The sequence below is a fragment of the Hypanus sabinus genome, chromosome 16 (genome assembly GCF_030144855.1).
Source record: "Hypanus sabinus isolate sHypSab1 chromosome 16, sHypSab1.hap1, whole genome shotgun sequence".
NCBI lineage: Eukaryota > Metazoa > Chordata > Chondrichthyes > Myliobatiformes > Dasyatidae > Hypanus > Hypanus sabinus.
In genome coordinates, this window is record NC_082721.1 from 2678907 (window position 1) to 2694598 (window position 15692).

The window sequence follows — 15692 nt, forward strand, 5'->3', positions numbered from 1 at the left end:
GGCTCATTGGGCTGGAAAGGCCTGTTACCACACTGAATCTCTAATAAATTATTTAAAAAGGATCTAAAAGAGAGGGTGTCAAGAGAGTGCTATTTTAGTATCTTTGCTGTACCTGTCTCTATGACTACTTCTCTAACAGTGTAAGACTGGAGATTATAGAAGTATGAACCAATATTTCCCACCTGTCCTCAGATACACAGGTATTTCTAGGAGACAGAGAACTGCAAGTATCAGAATATCATTCAGAAAATGATGCAGTAATTCCAGGAAAACAGTCCAACTATGGACACGTGTGCACTAATCCGAAATGGCAATGGGACAGGTTAAGGAGGTGGTTAAAGAAGTATTCAGTATTCTGGGCTTGGTAAACAGGAGCTCAGAGTACAAACAAGGAGGTTGTGAACCTCTGGAACTTATTGGTTCAGCTACAATTGAAGCATTGTGTCCTATTCTGGGCACCACACTTTAGGAAGGATGTGAAAGCCTTAGTGTGCATAACAGAATTATTAGAACTATTCTACACGAGGAATTTCTGGGTATAAACTAACTGAAGAAAGCAAAGATTAACCCACTTGGAGCAAAGAGGCATGAAAGGAGACTAAGTGTACAAAATCGAAACAATTCAAAATCAGAAAGGGTCCGAACCACAGTTCAGGTACACTTATTACCCCTCAACCATCAGGATCTTGAACCAGAGGGGATAACCTCACTCAGCTCCATTTGCCCAACAGTGAATTGTTCCCACAACTTATGAACTCAATTGAAAGGACTCATCAAAAGTTCAAAGCAGAATCTGAAAACTGTAAACTGTGAAAATGTAGAAAATAAATAAATAGCAATAAACAATGAGCATGAAATAAAAAGATAAGAGTCCTTAAGTAAGTGTTATCTCCTTTTGTTCAAGAGCCTGATGGTTGAGGGTTAAGTAACTGTACACGAACATGGTGGGACACATCCTGAGGCACCTGTACCTTCTACCTGAAAAGAGCACGGCCTGGGTGGTGAGGATCTTTGATAATGGATGCTGCTTTTCTACAGCAATGCTTCGTGTAGATGTGCTCAATGGCTGGGAGGATTTTACCCGTAATGTACTGAGCCGAATCCACTACCTTTTATAGGATTTTCCAGTCAAAGGTATTGGTGTTCCATTACCAGGCTGTAATGTAGCAGCCAATCAACACACTTTCCATCACACATCTATAGAAGTTTCCCCAAGGTTTTTGATGACATGCCGAATCTCTGCTGACTCCTGAAGAAGTAGAGGCGTTGTTGTGTTTTCTTCATAATAATATTTATATAATGGGTGCAGGACAGGTCCTCTGAGATAGTGACAACCAGGAATTTAAAGTTACTCACCCTCTCCAACTCTGATCCTCCAATGATTACTGGCTCATAGACCTCTGGTTTCCCTCTCCTGAAGTCTACAATCTGTTCCTTGGTCTTATTGACATTGAGTGAGAGGTTGTTATTACACCACTCAGCCAAATTTTCAATCTCCCTTCTGTATGCTGATTAATCACCCACTGTGATAAAGCCCACAACAGCAATGTCATCAGCAAACATATATGGTGTTGAAACTGTACTTAGGTGTAAAGTGAGTAGAGCAGGGGGCTAAGCACACAGACCTGCAGAGCACCTGTGCTGATGGAGAATGTGGAGATGTTTTTGCCAATCTGAACTGACTGGGGACTACAAACGAGGAAATCCAGAATCCAGTTGCACATGGGTGGATTGTTGGCCAGGCCTTGGGAGTTTACTGATTAGTTTTGAGGGGACAATGTGTTAAATGCTGAGCTGTAAGCAATAAAGAGCATTCTGATGTATGTATCTCTGCTGTCCACATTTTCCAGGATTGAGCGAAGAGTCAACGAGATGGCATTTGCTGTAGACCTGTTGCTTTTGTAGGCGAATTGGAGTGGATACAAGTTGCCATTCAGACACCAGCCTCTCAAAATACTTCATCACTGTGGATGTGAGTGCCACTGGGTAATAGTTATTCAGACAGGTTAAATGCTCTCCTTGGGCACCTGTACATGTTTTTCAATATTTATTGCTTATTAATTTTTATTTTTGTATTTGCAGTTTGTTGTCTTGTTGTCCTGTTGGGTGCAGTCCTTCAGTGTTTCTTGTACTTACTGTGTGAATGCCTGAAAGAAAATCATTCTCAGGGTTGTAAATGGTGACGTATGTAGTCTGAAAAAAATTTACCACTGAACTTTGAAAATAAATAAATGGGCAAATCAGGTATCAGAAAACAGGTCAAATTGATTGGAAAACATCTTGCCTGCAGTGTGTTATGACCTGGAACTGACCTGTTGAGAACGTGGTGGAAGGGATCACTGGATACGAGTCTACACGGATGGTGAATAGGAGTAGCTGGATGGTCTTATAATGACCCGAATAAACTCCTGGTCCACCCCATGGCATTTCTATGATTGGAGGAGCCCAAAACTTGAGATCAAAAATGTAAAACAATGTCAATAATTTAACAAGCTGTTCATAGCTACAGAATGGTGAGAAAGCGGGTGCTGTCACCAAGGAGGAAGGGTGAAGTGAAAAATGCTGACATGTTTACAGAAAACCTCAGCTCCAGTTTTGAAGGAGAGGGAACCAGAGAGAGAGAGATTGAAGTTGCAGAGGTTCATATGGAACATTAACATACTGAATACAAATGCTATGTTAAAATGTCCTTCTCTGTTCTAAGAATTTGATATAACTGTGGACATATACCAATAAACCTGAGCTCCGCAACCATATTTTTTGAGTGACTGCTGGTACTGTGCTTTGCTCCTTGGCCCTAGAGGAACACTGTCTCATTTGGCTATATACGTATACAGTTGAATGGCAATTAAACAAATTGCATTGAAACTGATTTGAAGAAACAAGGTTTGGTATGGACTCTTATATTCGACTTAAGAGTTTTCTTTACTCATGTGAAGAAATTGTAAAGTTAGGGTTCTCTCATCCCACCAGTGAAGATATGGAGCATAATTAGGCCATTCAGCCAATTGACTTTGCTCCAACATGTTTGATTTATTATCCCTCTCAATCTCACCCTTCTGTCTTTTCCTTGTAACATTTGACACAGACCCAGAATCTATCAACTGCTACACAAAAACTTGGCTTGCATCAGTCTGTGACAATGAACTCCACAAGATACATTATCTTCTAGCTAAAGAAATTCCTCCTCATCTTTGCTTTAAATGGACATCTATCCCTTTATTCTGCTGTCCCCTCTGATCCTAGACTCACCTACTATTGAAAACATTCACTCCATGTCCATTTTAGGCCTTAAAATATTCAATGAGATCCCACTCATTCTTCTAAACTCTAGCGAGAGCAGGTCCAGAGCTGTCAGCTGTTCCTCATACGTTAACTCTAACATTTCTAGAATCACTCTCACAAATGTCCTCTGGACCTTCCTCAGTGCCAATATATCTTTTCTTAGATAAGGGGTCTAAAACTGCTCACAATACTCCAAGTGCGGTCTTATGATGTCTTAGCATCACATCCTTACTCTAATATTCTAGTCCCCTCAAAATGAATGCAGACATTGCATTTGCCTTCCTTACCACCAACTCAATCTGCAAATTAACTTTTAGCACAAGGACTCCTAAGTCCACCACCCTTTTCTCGCTGTTACCATCAGGTAGGAGATACAGAAGCCTGAAGGTGCACACTCCGCGATTCAGGAACAGCTTCTTCCCCTCTGCCATCTGAATCTTAAATGGACGTTGAACCCTTGGACACTACCTCACTTTTTATTATATCTTATTTCTGTTCTTTGCATGATTTCTAATCTATTCAAAATACATATATTGTAATTGATTTACTTATTTAGTATTATTTTTATTTTGTTTTTTTCTTCTATATTATGTATTGCATTGAACTGCGGCTGCTAAGTTAACAAATTTCACGACACATGCTGGTGATATTAAACCTGATTCTGATTCTTTGTACCTCTGATTTTTGAATTTTCTTTCCGCTTAGAAAATAGTCTTTGCCTTTATTCTTTCTACTAAGTGCATGGCCGTACATTTCCCCACTCTATATTCCATCTGTCACTTTGCCCATTCTTCCCATCTGTCTAGGGCTGATTGATCCCAGATGGGCCGGCTAGAAAAACAAAGGTTGTGGGAAACCGAACAGGTTTTCCTTTCCTGTCAGCTAGGTATGGCACTACCACAACAATGGGCAACCTACCAGGCCAAGGAAACACAAATGCGTAATTGAGTGGTGTGGCAGTGGACAAGTTGCTATTTTTTTTAATGTTCTCATGTAAAAGCGATTCTGAAACTTAGCAAAATGCTGGGCTTATCTTTAAGTTCAAGTTCAGTTTATTGTCATTCAACTCTACACATATATACCACAAAAGGAAACAATGTTCCTCTGGACCAAGGTGCACAACATAATACATAATTCACACACCTTACACAAATTAACAAATAAGGTACATTTATGACATGTTTAAAAAGTTAACACTACTGGTGCTTCATAGCTTGAGACCAAGGTGGTGGCAGGGAGTTCAGATGCAGGAAGAAGCTGTTTCCCACCCATGCCCTTGCCCTAATGCTGTGGCCAGTGTATTCTTAACATTTTTAGTCATGAGCTTCACAGATAGATGTCACAGCCACAATTAAATTAACTTTAGTACCAGAGATAATCACCAGATAGCGGGAGTTTCCCTCCAACCTGAGCCAAAGAACAGAAAGGCAGGATGCAGGCATATCAGCCAGTGCCAATCTCAGATCTCTGGCAGAGGTAAACTGTTCATTGACACTGCAATACTTTGGTGTGATGGGCTCCGGTGAGATGAGGTGGTTCTAGTTTTGTGTGGAGCTAGAAGACTTGACAACTCCTACTTCAACAGGACTTGGAAGACAAGCTTTCTGAAGTCCATTTCCAGTGCAAGCACCAGCATTTATAAAATAACTTCCCAAGTTCTTTACAGCCAACACCATTACTTATTGAGTGTGTACGCCTACTGATGAACAAACACAGGCCAATTTCTGCTCAGCTGATCCCCTTTCATAGTCTCCCAATCTGGTTTAACTGGTGTTCAGAGAGGTGAATGGTACTGGGGTTCCTCAGGAACTTCCCATTCAAATAGTAACGTTTTGTGCAAAAATTTGCATTTTCACGCCACCTTTAATGTAATAAATGTTTCTGGGTGCTTCCTGGGAGGATATGCAAAGAAAATTTAAATTGGCCACATGAGGAAACATGATGGGAGACAAGCAAAAGATGAGACAGACATTGATGACAAAATTCACCAGCATCATCCACAGTGCACCAGTATATTTTCACCAGCCTGAAGGTCCAGAACTCAAGTCTGGCATAGAGCTCAAGGTGAAATGGGAAAGACGTAATCAGAAACTGAGGGGCAACTTTTCTCAGAGGCTGGTGAGTTTCTGGAACCAGATAAAATAACAATATTTGGACAGGTAGATGGATAAGAAAGACAGGTATATGGATCAAACTTGGGCAAGTGGGACTAGCTTGGGCGGCATCTCAGTGGACATAGAGGAACATAGGATATAGAACAGTACAGGACACAGAATAGGTCCTTCAGCCCACGATGTTATGCTAACCCTTTAACCTACTCCAAAATTAATTTCATCCATATAGCCCTCCATTTTCTATCACCTATGTGCTTGTCTGTGAGTACATTAAATGACCCTAATGTATCTGCCTTTACCCCCACCCAGAAGTATGTTCCATGTACCACTCTCTGTGTAAAAAAAATCCCTGGCACCCCCTCTCCACAATCACCTTAAAATTATGCCCCCTGCAAATTAGCCATATCTGCCCATCCTTATCATCTTAAGTATTCCTTCATAAACACTATCAACTTTTCTGGGCTTTTTAACCTCCAGATTTGCTGAGCTCTGGTGTTCAATCTTTGGCTTTGCCCTCCTGACTTTGCCAACCTCTAGGTATTGACCCCAGGACTCACTGATCACGGATTTGATCATGACAGAATGATTCCCAGTTCAACATGGGCAACTTGGCGGAGAGACTCCAAGGCCCACGATCCCAGACAGACTGTTGACATGAAACTACTAAGCTTCATGATATGGAATGTTTTAATACTGGAGCCTCACATGGAACTGAGACCACTGAGATGTTACTGATGATCATCTCAAAGAAAACAGGATAATTCACAGCACCTTTAACATTAACTTCCCCATCTCTGTACATTTCTGAAAAGTCAGCAGCCTGACAAACTCTGTGCTAAGATCACAGTACTGGAGCAGCAGGGGATCTGATCTGAAAGACAACTGTGTAGTGTTGAATGGGAGATGAACTCATGTTTTAGGTATGGTTACTTGTTTCGGTGATCTTCACTCTTCCGGATTCCGAAGGAGTTACATGACCAGTGTGTTTGCTGATGTCGGTCCCAGACACTCGAACACCATGGAAGTTAAGTAATGGAACTGGAAATGCAATTTAGTTTGGGCTCCTACTTCATGTATGATCACAGCAGCAACACCGGCCCAGAAGATACAGAAGCAGAATAGGGCCATTCTGTCCATTCAATTGTCTATGCTATTTGATCATGGCTGATTTATTATCCCTCTCAACCCCATTCTCCTGCCTTCTCCCCATTAACTTTGATGCCCTGTCTAATCGAGAGACTATCAACCTCAGCTTTAAATATATCTAATGACTTGGCCTCCGCAGCCACCTGTAGCAATAAATTCCACAGATTCACCATCCTCTGGCTAAAGAGGTTCCTTCTCTTCTGTTCTAAAGGGATTTCTGAGGCTGTGCCCTCTGGTCCTGGCTTTCCCATTATTGGAAACACCCTCTCCACATCCATTCTATGTCAGCCTTTCATCCAACTGAACACCTCCTTCTCATTACTATTCTTTACTCCTCCCCTCTTGCACTTATTCAGACTCTGCATAGATGTTGCTGTAACCCTGTGCTATCCACCTTTGGTCCTAGCTTGAGATTCATATTCTAATTATTCTTCAAGGGCTTCATTCTCACCTTGAACCAATTTATTTTGACATCACACTGATGGTATTGAACCAATAATCCTTCTGAAACTTGATTTTTGACATGCAAAAGCATTATGCCCACTGCTATAAAGCCTGAACAGTTACTTACATTTATTAATTTTATCTGTTTAAAGATACAGCATGGTGATAGGCCCCTCCAATCCAATGAACCCATACTGCACAACTACACCCATGTGAACTTAAGAACATAAGAGCAGGAGTAGGCCATCTGGCCCAGTGAGCTTGCTCCGCCATTCAGTCAGATCATGGCTGATCAGGCCATGGATGCATCTCCATCCACCTGCCTTTTCCTCATAAACCTTAATTCCCCTACTATGCAAAAAATCTATCGAACCTTGTCTTAAATATATCTACTGAGGTAGCCTCCACTGCTTCTGCAGAACTTCTCCCCAAACTGCAGGAAGAGTTCTTCTTTTTAAAGTACATTGCAGGCCAACACAGGTAGTGTTGAAGAATTGTGCAAGAAAAGTAACAAGAGGACGCTTGAGGTCTCAATGTGAACAATTAACCTAAAATATGACTTTGGAATGTGGGAGGAAACCAGAGCACCCAGAAGAAACCCAGTGGTCACAGGGAGAACACACATACTCCTGACAAGACAACGGCAGTATTGAAATGGGGTTACTGATGCTGTAACAGTATTGCACGACTGTGCCACCCAGTTACAAGCAATAGACTTAACCTACAGCAACTCCATTAGAGAACCATCCCTCGTCAGGTGAAGTGCATCAAGCAGGAAGTAGAAATGAACATGGACTCAGTCACTGAAATCTCTCTGCTGCATCAGCTGTCACTGGATGAAAATGTTTGTCCTTTCTCTGATTTTCTGATCAATTACAAACATCAGTTTTGCAGTGCTGCTTTTTAAGTTATATTCAGAATGTAGAACAGCAACCACTTCTCTACTATTCCCATAGGGCACAGTAGTTAGCATGGCACTATTACAACTCTGGCCATTCCAGAGTTCACAGTTCAATCCTGCATCCCCTGTAAGCAAGTGTACGTTCTTCCCACGTGTGCGTAGGTTTCCTCTGGGTGCTCTGGTTTCTTCCTACTGTCCAAAGACGGACTGGTCAGTAAGTTAACTGGTTGTTAGGTTAGGATTAAATCGGTGGGTTGATGAGCAGTGTGGCTCGTTGGGGGTGGAAGGATCCACATCTTTAAATATAAGTACAATACCTTCCCCAGTTCAGCTGTTTACAAGCCTTTACTAAAATACCAAAGGAACTTCACCAGAACTTCCGCTAACAACCTCCAGGCTACAAAACCGCACCTGGCTACAATCACAAATTTAGGAGTTAGAATCTTTGTTTAAAAAGACTTTCGTGTACAGATCAGGATAGCATGACCACAATCTGGATCAGGACAACCAAAACGTCCGAGTACTACAGCTCAGAAACAGATCCTTCAGCCCATCTAGTCTGTGCCAAACTCTTGTTCTATCTAGTCCCAATGATTCGCACGTGGACCATAACCCTCCATGCTTCTTATTCAGGAAGATTCCACAGAACTTCTCCCCAAATTACATGCAAACTCTGGAAGGTTTCCTCCATTTAAAGCAGAATGCAGGCCAGCAAAGTTAGTGTTGAACAACTGTACGTGAAAGGAACAAGAGGACATTTGAGGTGTCAATGGCAAAGAAGACGTACATACAGCATTCAGGCATTAGGATGAGCATCGGAATCACCAAAGAATAAAAGCTCTGCACCAATTGCTGGTAAACACCATCAGTACAACTAAATAGGTAACCTGATAGAAGGGGTTTGATGATGAGGCACCAGCACCATTCCCCAGAATAGTAATGCCTGATACTAGAGGACATTCCGTTAGGGTGATTGGAAGGAAGCATAAGGGGATTTTACGCAGAGAGTGCTAGGTGTGTGGAATACCCTGCCGAGGATGGTAGGAGAGACATTAAGGAGACTCTTAGATGGCTACGCTGATGATAGAAAAATGGTGGGGTTTGTGGGAGGTAAAGAATCTGAAACAGGCTGATGTATGGCTTGCTTGAAGTTTGTTGTTTTACAGCAGTAGTATAGTGCAAAACATTACAAATTACTACAGGAAATATATCAGAGACAAAAGAGCAAAATATTGAGCTTATGTGCACCATCCATGCAAAAATCCAGATTGATCTTGGAGTAAAAAGTTGACACATCATGGACCAAAGTCCCATACTGTTCTGTGTTCTAAGTACAGATGGGAACATGATGCTCAGTGTGAATACGGGGACCTGAGGACCTGCTTTTGCGTCGTACAACTTTATGGGAATGTGATGCGGGACATGAGGATGCGTTTCTGTGACGTACAACTCTATGGGAACGTGATGCAGGACATGAGGACGTGTTTCTGTGTCATACAATTCTATGGGAACGTGTTGTGGGATATGAGGATGTGCTTCTGTGTCGTACAACTCTATGACGATTCAAATGTTGCCTTGACGGAAGGAGCTCACCATTTCTACATTGGCCTCAGCAGCCAGCACAAAACTGGACAGGAATCCAACTATCCTTAAACTGAGAAACCTTCATTGTACCAATCATTGCCAGAAACATTCTAAATAATAATTCAAGGGCAGTTGGTGGAGCAGCTGCGGTTCAAATGTTAAAACGCAGTTTCAGATCCTGACAAGAGAAGTGCGTAGACATGGGTCCACAGTTCCACTGAATACCACCATTCACTCCTGACCTTTGTTTCCTGTCAGGTGACCCTGCTGCACGTACAACAATACCACATCTTCCTGTATAGAGAATGGTGGATACCAGCCATGATACAATCGAGTCCCCAGCTAGAAAACCCCAACCCCATAAGCACTGGTTGAGAAAGGACTAACAGCAGGAGGAACTCAGCAGGTCCTGTGGAAATGAATAAATATTCAATGTTTCAGGCCGAGACCCTTCATGAGGACTGGAAAGGAATGGAGAAGACTTGGGGGGGGGTAGAGAGGACAAGGTTGAAGGTGATCAGTGTAACCAGGTGAATGGATGAAGTAAGAAGCTGGGAAGTGATAATTGGAAAAGGCGAACGGCTGGAGAAGGAGGAATCTGATCGGAGAATGAGCCATGGGAGCAAGGGAAAGAAAAGGAGCACCGGGGAGGTGACAGGCAGGCAAGGAGAAGAGGCCAGAGAAAGTAAAAGAGAGAAGTGGGAGGTGGAAAAAAAAATCATTAGAAGCTAGAGAAATCGAGGTTCATGCCTTCAGGTTGGAGGCTACCCAGATGGAATATGAGGTGTTGCTCCTCCACCTTGAGAATTAAAATGGTTGAAAAGGGAGTGCAGAACCGCATTACTTGTGCAGGATAAAATGGTGAGCATGGATGTGGTGGGCCAGTGGGCCCATTCAGCACCTCACCACTCAAAGCAATCAGGATAACTTCCATCATTGGGCAAGGGTGAGTCACATCACAGAACACTTCCAAGCACATTAACTTTGGTTTTAAAGCAGTGGGTGGAGCTAGGATGGAAGGCCGTATGCAACTCTTTACAACACACAGGAAGTGCTGAAGGAACTCAGTACGTCAGGCAGCATCTATGGATATGAATAAACATTTAACGCTTCAGGCCGAATTCCTTCAACAGGACGGGAAAGGAAGGGGGAAGAAGCCAGAACAATCATTATATATTAATGATTAATAATATATTAACTATTACTGATTATTAACTACTATCTAATGTATCATTGGAAGCCATAATTATTCTAGCATCTTCCCCCTTCCCTTACAGTCCTCATGAAGGGTCTCGGCCCAAAGTGTCGACTGTATTCATTTCCAGAGATGCTGCCTGACCTGCTGCGTTCCTCCAGCATTTTGTGTGTGTTGCTCTGGGTCTCCAGCATCTGCAGAACCTCTTGTGCATTTAAAGACAGAAACTGTATGTCCTAGTTCCAATCATTTGGCTCTCGAAGTTTAATAATGATGCCATTGTCTGACATTAGCAAATCTTTTGTCTCAAGACCCACTGTGCTTTCATTGTTCTGGAGCTTTGCAAATCAGAGGAACTAGTATCCTGATTGTAAATCTACTAAAGTACACATCCAACCTGTTCAGCACCAATTCCACAGAACCATCAAAGTTCAAAATCTTTCAAATAACATGCAAAATTATATTTTCGTTACAGTTTATGAATCTGAAAATATTTCAATTCTATAAATTAAAATTTCATAACTATAATAGTTACTGAGAAATTACAAAGTTCAAAGACTGAATATCACACGTTATTTTCAACAAATTTTTGCTTTAAAAAAACAAGTTGAACCCAGCCAACAAAAACTTATTTTTTCAGTTTAGGAATCTTAGTGCAAGTTAAATTTAGAAACTTACTGCAGCCGTCACCACATCCCGCCCCCAATAAAAGAAAGTTGACCAAGTTTGTTGCCTTAAACTCTCCCACGTCCTGTCAGCACCAAAGGCAGCCAACAATCCTGCTCCAGCCTCCCCTCAAATCCAAACAGAACACAAAACGTTTCGCTGCAACCTTATCGTGATACCTGGAACTTGGCAGAGTCCTCCCTCCGGGGATTATTTGCTTTGTGGGGATGGTGGAGTGAACTCCCGGCGTTTTTGTGTCTTTTTATTGTTCTTTAGTTTATTTTCTTCGATTATTTTCTATTTAAAAAGCCCTCCAGCTTCAGCGCATCATTGATGCCGGGACAGCAGCGAGCCGGCACGGACTGCCCACTGACTCGACCCCGAGGCTTCAACAGTGAAGTTAGGCCTCGGGCTCCAGAACGGCCATTGTATTTTTCGTATTTTTATATTTAAAAAAAAAGTTTTCTCTTAAATTGGGATTACTAAAGAGGCAATTGTGGGAACAGGTATCGGGGGTGGCGCGGGGAGCGGGATTTCTCGCCTTTCCCCGGCCCGTTGCTATGAGCGACGACCCGAATCTCCCCTCTCTCCAATGCAACAATGGTTAAAATGGAGGCTGACTTCCGGGTCTGCTGCAACCTAAGCTGATATCGAGCGGCCTGAATCATTATTGACAAACAATTAACCCAATCATCCGTGAGTTTGGATGCAAGCTATCCAATAAAAAATAAAATGATGGGCTGGTCTTTGCGGATATCGTATCATCCTAACATGTTGACTGGCGTGGGTGGAATGTTAATTAATTGATGTTAATATTAACCAATAGTGAAGCAAATATTCCTTCCGGTAGTCCAATCATTAAGGAATATGGGAGGGGCGCGATTATCAAGTTAGAGTGAATAGCAGAAAGGGGTGAGGCCTATATCTTGACCGACACTTGTTTAATCCAATAAAGTTAAAGAATTGGCAGGGGTTGTCCTACGATGTGTTCTAATGAGAAGGGGTGACTTTTTCGATTGACGTCAGACATAATTCTAACGTGTTACGGATGGGTGGGGGGAGGGGTGGGAATACAAACTGATGGACACCGTAAGTAACCAATAGAAGACCAAGATCGAACCAGGAACCAATCCTCGAAGCATAGAGGCGTAGTATTATCAAGATGTTTGAATGGCAGAGGGTCAAAGTGTGGGGTTTCTTAAAGTAGTAAACAGGCTCTATCCCATGATCCATTTGCATTGAGTGTGTAATGGTGGCCAACAGTTGGGGCAATAGTTGGGTTCATGTGTTTGGGGCAGTGCAGGTCAAAAAATAATTTCTGTCTCAATGTAGTAGAAAGTTCCCTAGTCAGATTGTGACCATTTTGAAATATGTTTACCATTCTTGGCATCACAAAGTCTGTTAACTCTCCACTTGGCACTTCTCTTGAGGCAGACCTATTCACTTGCCTCTGAGGACAGGAAATTCCCTACCAGGTAGGTGGGCGGGGTAACTTGTGTTCCTGCAATTCATGGACTCAAAGCTCTCTTGCCATCCTTCTGGAATATTTGTGGACTTTCTTAAACTTTCCACTACATGGGTCTATCCAATCCATGAGGTCCATACCCACTCTCATGAAGCAAACCATCACCTTCTAAGCTTGTCCTCCTTCCACCCCCAGCTCCTTATTCCTTCCTTTCCAGTCTTGATAAAGGATCTTATCCAGAAATGTTGACTGTTTATACTCCTCCATAGATGCTGTGATACCCCACACAGTATCTCAGCATGTGTGATAGCCCCCCCCACAGTATCTCAGCACATGTGATAGCCCCCACAGTTCCTCAGCACGTGATAGCCCCCCCATAGTACCTCAGCACGTGATATTTACCATTGATTAATCCTGCCTTTTATCAAGATTGAAGTTGGATTTATGATGTGTACATTGAAACAGTGAAATGCATTGCTTGCATCAACTAATACACTTTGATGTGCTGTGTGCAGCCCACAATTGTCAATGCCTTAGCACACCAACACTCAAAAGCCATTTAACCTACCACCATGCTTTTGGCATGCAGGAAGTAAAAAAAGAGAAAAATCACTGTAGTAAATTCAGCTGCCGAGGTCCGTATCAAAGTACTGTGTACACAGGCTAGTTCCAGGGAAAGCAGGTTTACCAGATTGAGGCAGCTCTGTAAACTAGGACAGTGCTCTTGAATTTAGAGCAGGTGTTCCCCAACCTTTCTGATGCCATGGATCCCTGCCATTAACCAAGGGGTCTGCAGACTGCAGGTTGGGAACGCCCAGTTTAGAAGAATGAGGACAGATCTCATCAAAACTAATTTTGCTAAAAGGGTTTGCAGGCAAGGCGAAGGGCAGTATGTTTCCTTGGGATGAGGCATCCAACTGGAAATGCAGCATTCAGGATGGCACTGCACTTGGATCCATCCTGTCTTGAAGTCGGCGATGATTGCAGTTTGCAGTCTTGAGACATTGCCTCCTTATCTCACACTTGGGAGATGTAGTTGCACCCTTCAAGTTTTTGCAAATTAAAGTTCCATTTGCTCCACAAACTCCTTAAAAAAATTATATAAACTGACCTCAGCAGATGGAGTGGCACTGGAGATGGACAGGATAGTTGGCTACTTTGAGAAGGGGTTTAAATAAAGATGTGCCTGCTAGCAGATTCTGAAGAGCATTCCTGCCCTCAATAGGTTCTCCTCTGTGCCTGGCTCTTAGCAGCGTGTTTGCGAGAGTAATGATGCATCTGGCGAGGGGAGGTTTTTAAAAACGTTAGATAGTGAGAGACCAGACATACTATGTTCAAAACTGTTTAATATCATTTCCTGTACACAAGTGCGAAAGAGAGCAAAATAGTTGATACTGTGATTCTGATGCAGCACAAAGATAAAAAAAAACACAATAAATATCAATATGTGAGATAGTCTATATACCTTGATACATGTCTATAAAGTGACGCTAGGCACAGGATTATCTGTACATAAGGTGACTCAAGAAAAAGGTGGTCAACTCTGGGCAGCTGGTATTAAGTGAATCCCTTGAGGACAAGGGATATAGGTGTACAGTAAAGGAGGAAGTCAGAAGAACAAAATGGAACATAAGATATTTTTGGCAAATAGGTAGAAGTATACTATGAGACTTTAGAAAACGGTAAATAGGGAGGGAATGGGGCTTTCGGTTCAGGAGACATTGGGAGTTGGGACAAAAAGACATTGGTGAGGCGGCAGCTGGAATAGTTTTGTTTGGTTGTTGTTGTTTCAGTTAGTGAACATTGTGGGCATGATATATTGGTGCTGAAACTTGTGGGCCACCTCCAGCACATCCTTAGGTTGCAAACACAAACCATGCTTTTCACTGTAAGCTTCCATGTACATAAATCTGAATATGAATCTCCTGCAGAAATAAGAGTTGTTGACCGGTCGTATGGAAACTCAATACCTGATGATACTCTCCCTCCTGTCAAAGAGATTATGTCAAAAAAAAAACAGGGTCCATGGAAAGGGAAAATGCTGACTGAATGAGAGCTGGCTCTAACTTGCCTCATGATGGCAACCGACAATCAGGAGCTTGAACATGAGGACTTAACTGAAACAAGAGAAGGGAGAGATGGCGTCACAGTAGCGTAGCAGTTTGTGTGACACCAGTACAGCCTGGGAGTCGAAGTTTGGAGTTCATTTCCAGTGACCTCTGTGAGGAGTTTGTCCATCCTCCCCATGGAATGCATGGGTTTCCTACCAGTCTAAAGACGTACTGGTCAGTAGGTTAATTGATCATTGTAAATTGCCCCACAATTAGATCAGGGTTAAATTGGGGATTGTTGGGCAATATGGCTCAAAGGGCTGGAAGGCCTGTTCTGCTCTGTATCTCAATAAATAAATACAGTAAACTCCTTTAGAGACAAGTTCATCCAGTGGATTACTATGCAAGGGAATAGTGGTGGGGTGGAAATACTACTCTACCAAAGGAGGTGCAAGGTGCTCCTTCCCTCCGCTAGCCTGCAGGGGGTCACCTTGGGCAAGGTGTTGCATCTGCTTACCACCATCCCCCCCTCCCCCCGGACCTGAGTGACATGAAGCCATGGGAGTAGGTGATGGATGATCGTATGAGCACATCACAAGTCCTGGTTGTGTAACCACTGACGCCAGCAGACAAACTCTGAAGAGTATTGATAAAGGCTGAAGTTACCTGCCCTGGAAAGACACTGCCCAGAAAAAGATGATGGCAAACCACTTCTGGAGAAAAAATTGCCAAGAACATTCATGGTCATGGAAAAGACCATGATCACCCACATCATACAACACGGCACATGGTGATGATGATGGTGCTATGCAAGGCAAAAATAGCACAAGAGCGTTACAAG

General features: G+C 42.6%; 1 protein-coding gene across 2 annotated transcripts in view; it reads right to left on the reverse strand.

The window, feature by feature from the left end:
* Positions 1-11938, reverse strand: part of gatad2ab (GATA zinc finger domain containing 2Ab) — a 219232-nt gene extending 207294 nt beyond the window's left edge. For both annotated transcript variants that reach the window (XM_059990978.1, XM_059990979.1), the window contains exon 1: positions 11515-11938. The gene's annotated coding sequence lies outside the window, so the exon portion shown is untranslated. The remainder of the gene's footprint in view (positions 1-11514) is intronic.
* Positions 11939-15692: the final 3754 nt, after the last annotated feature.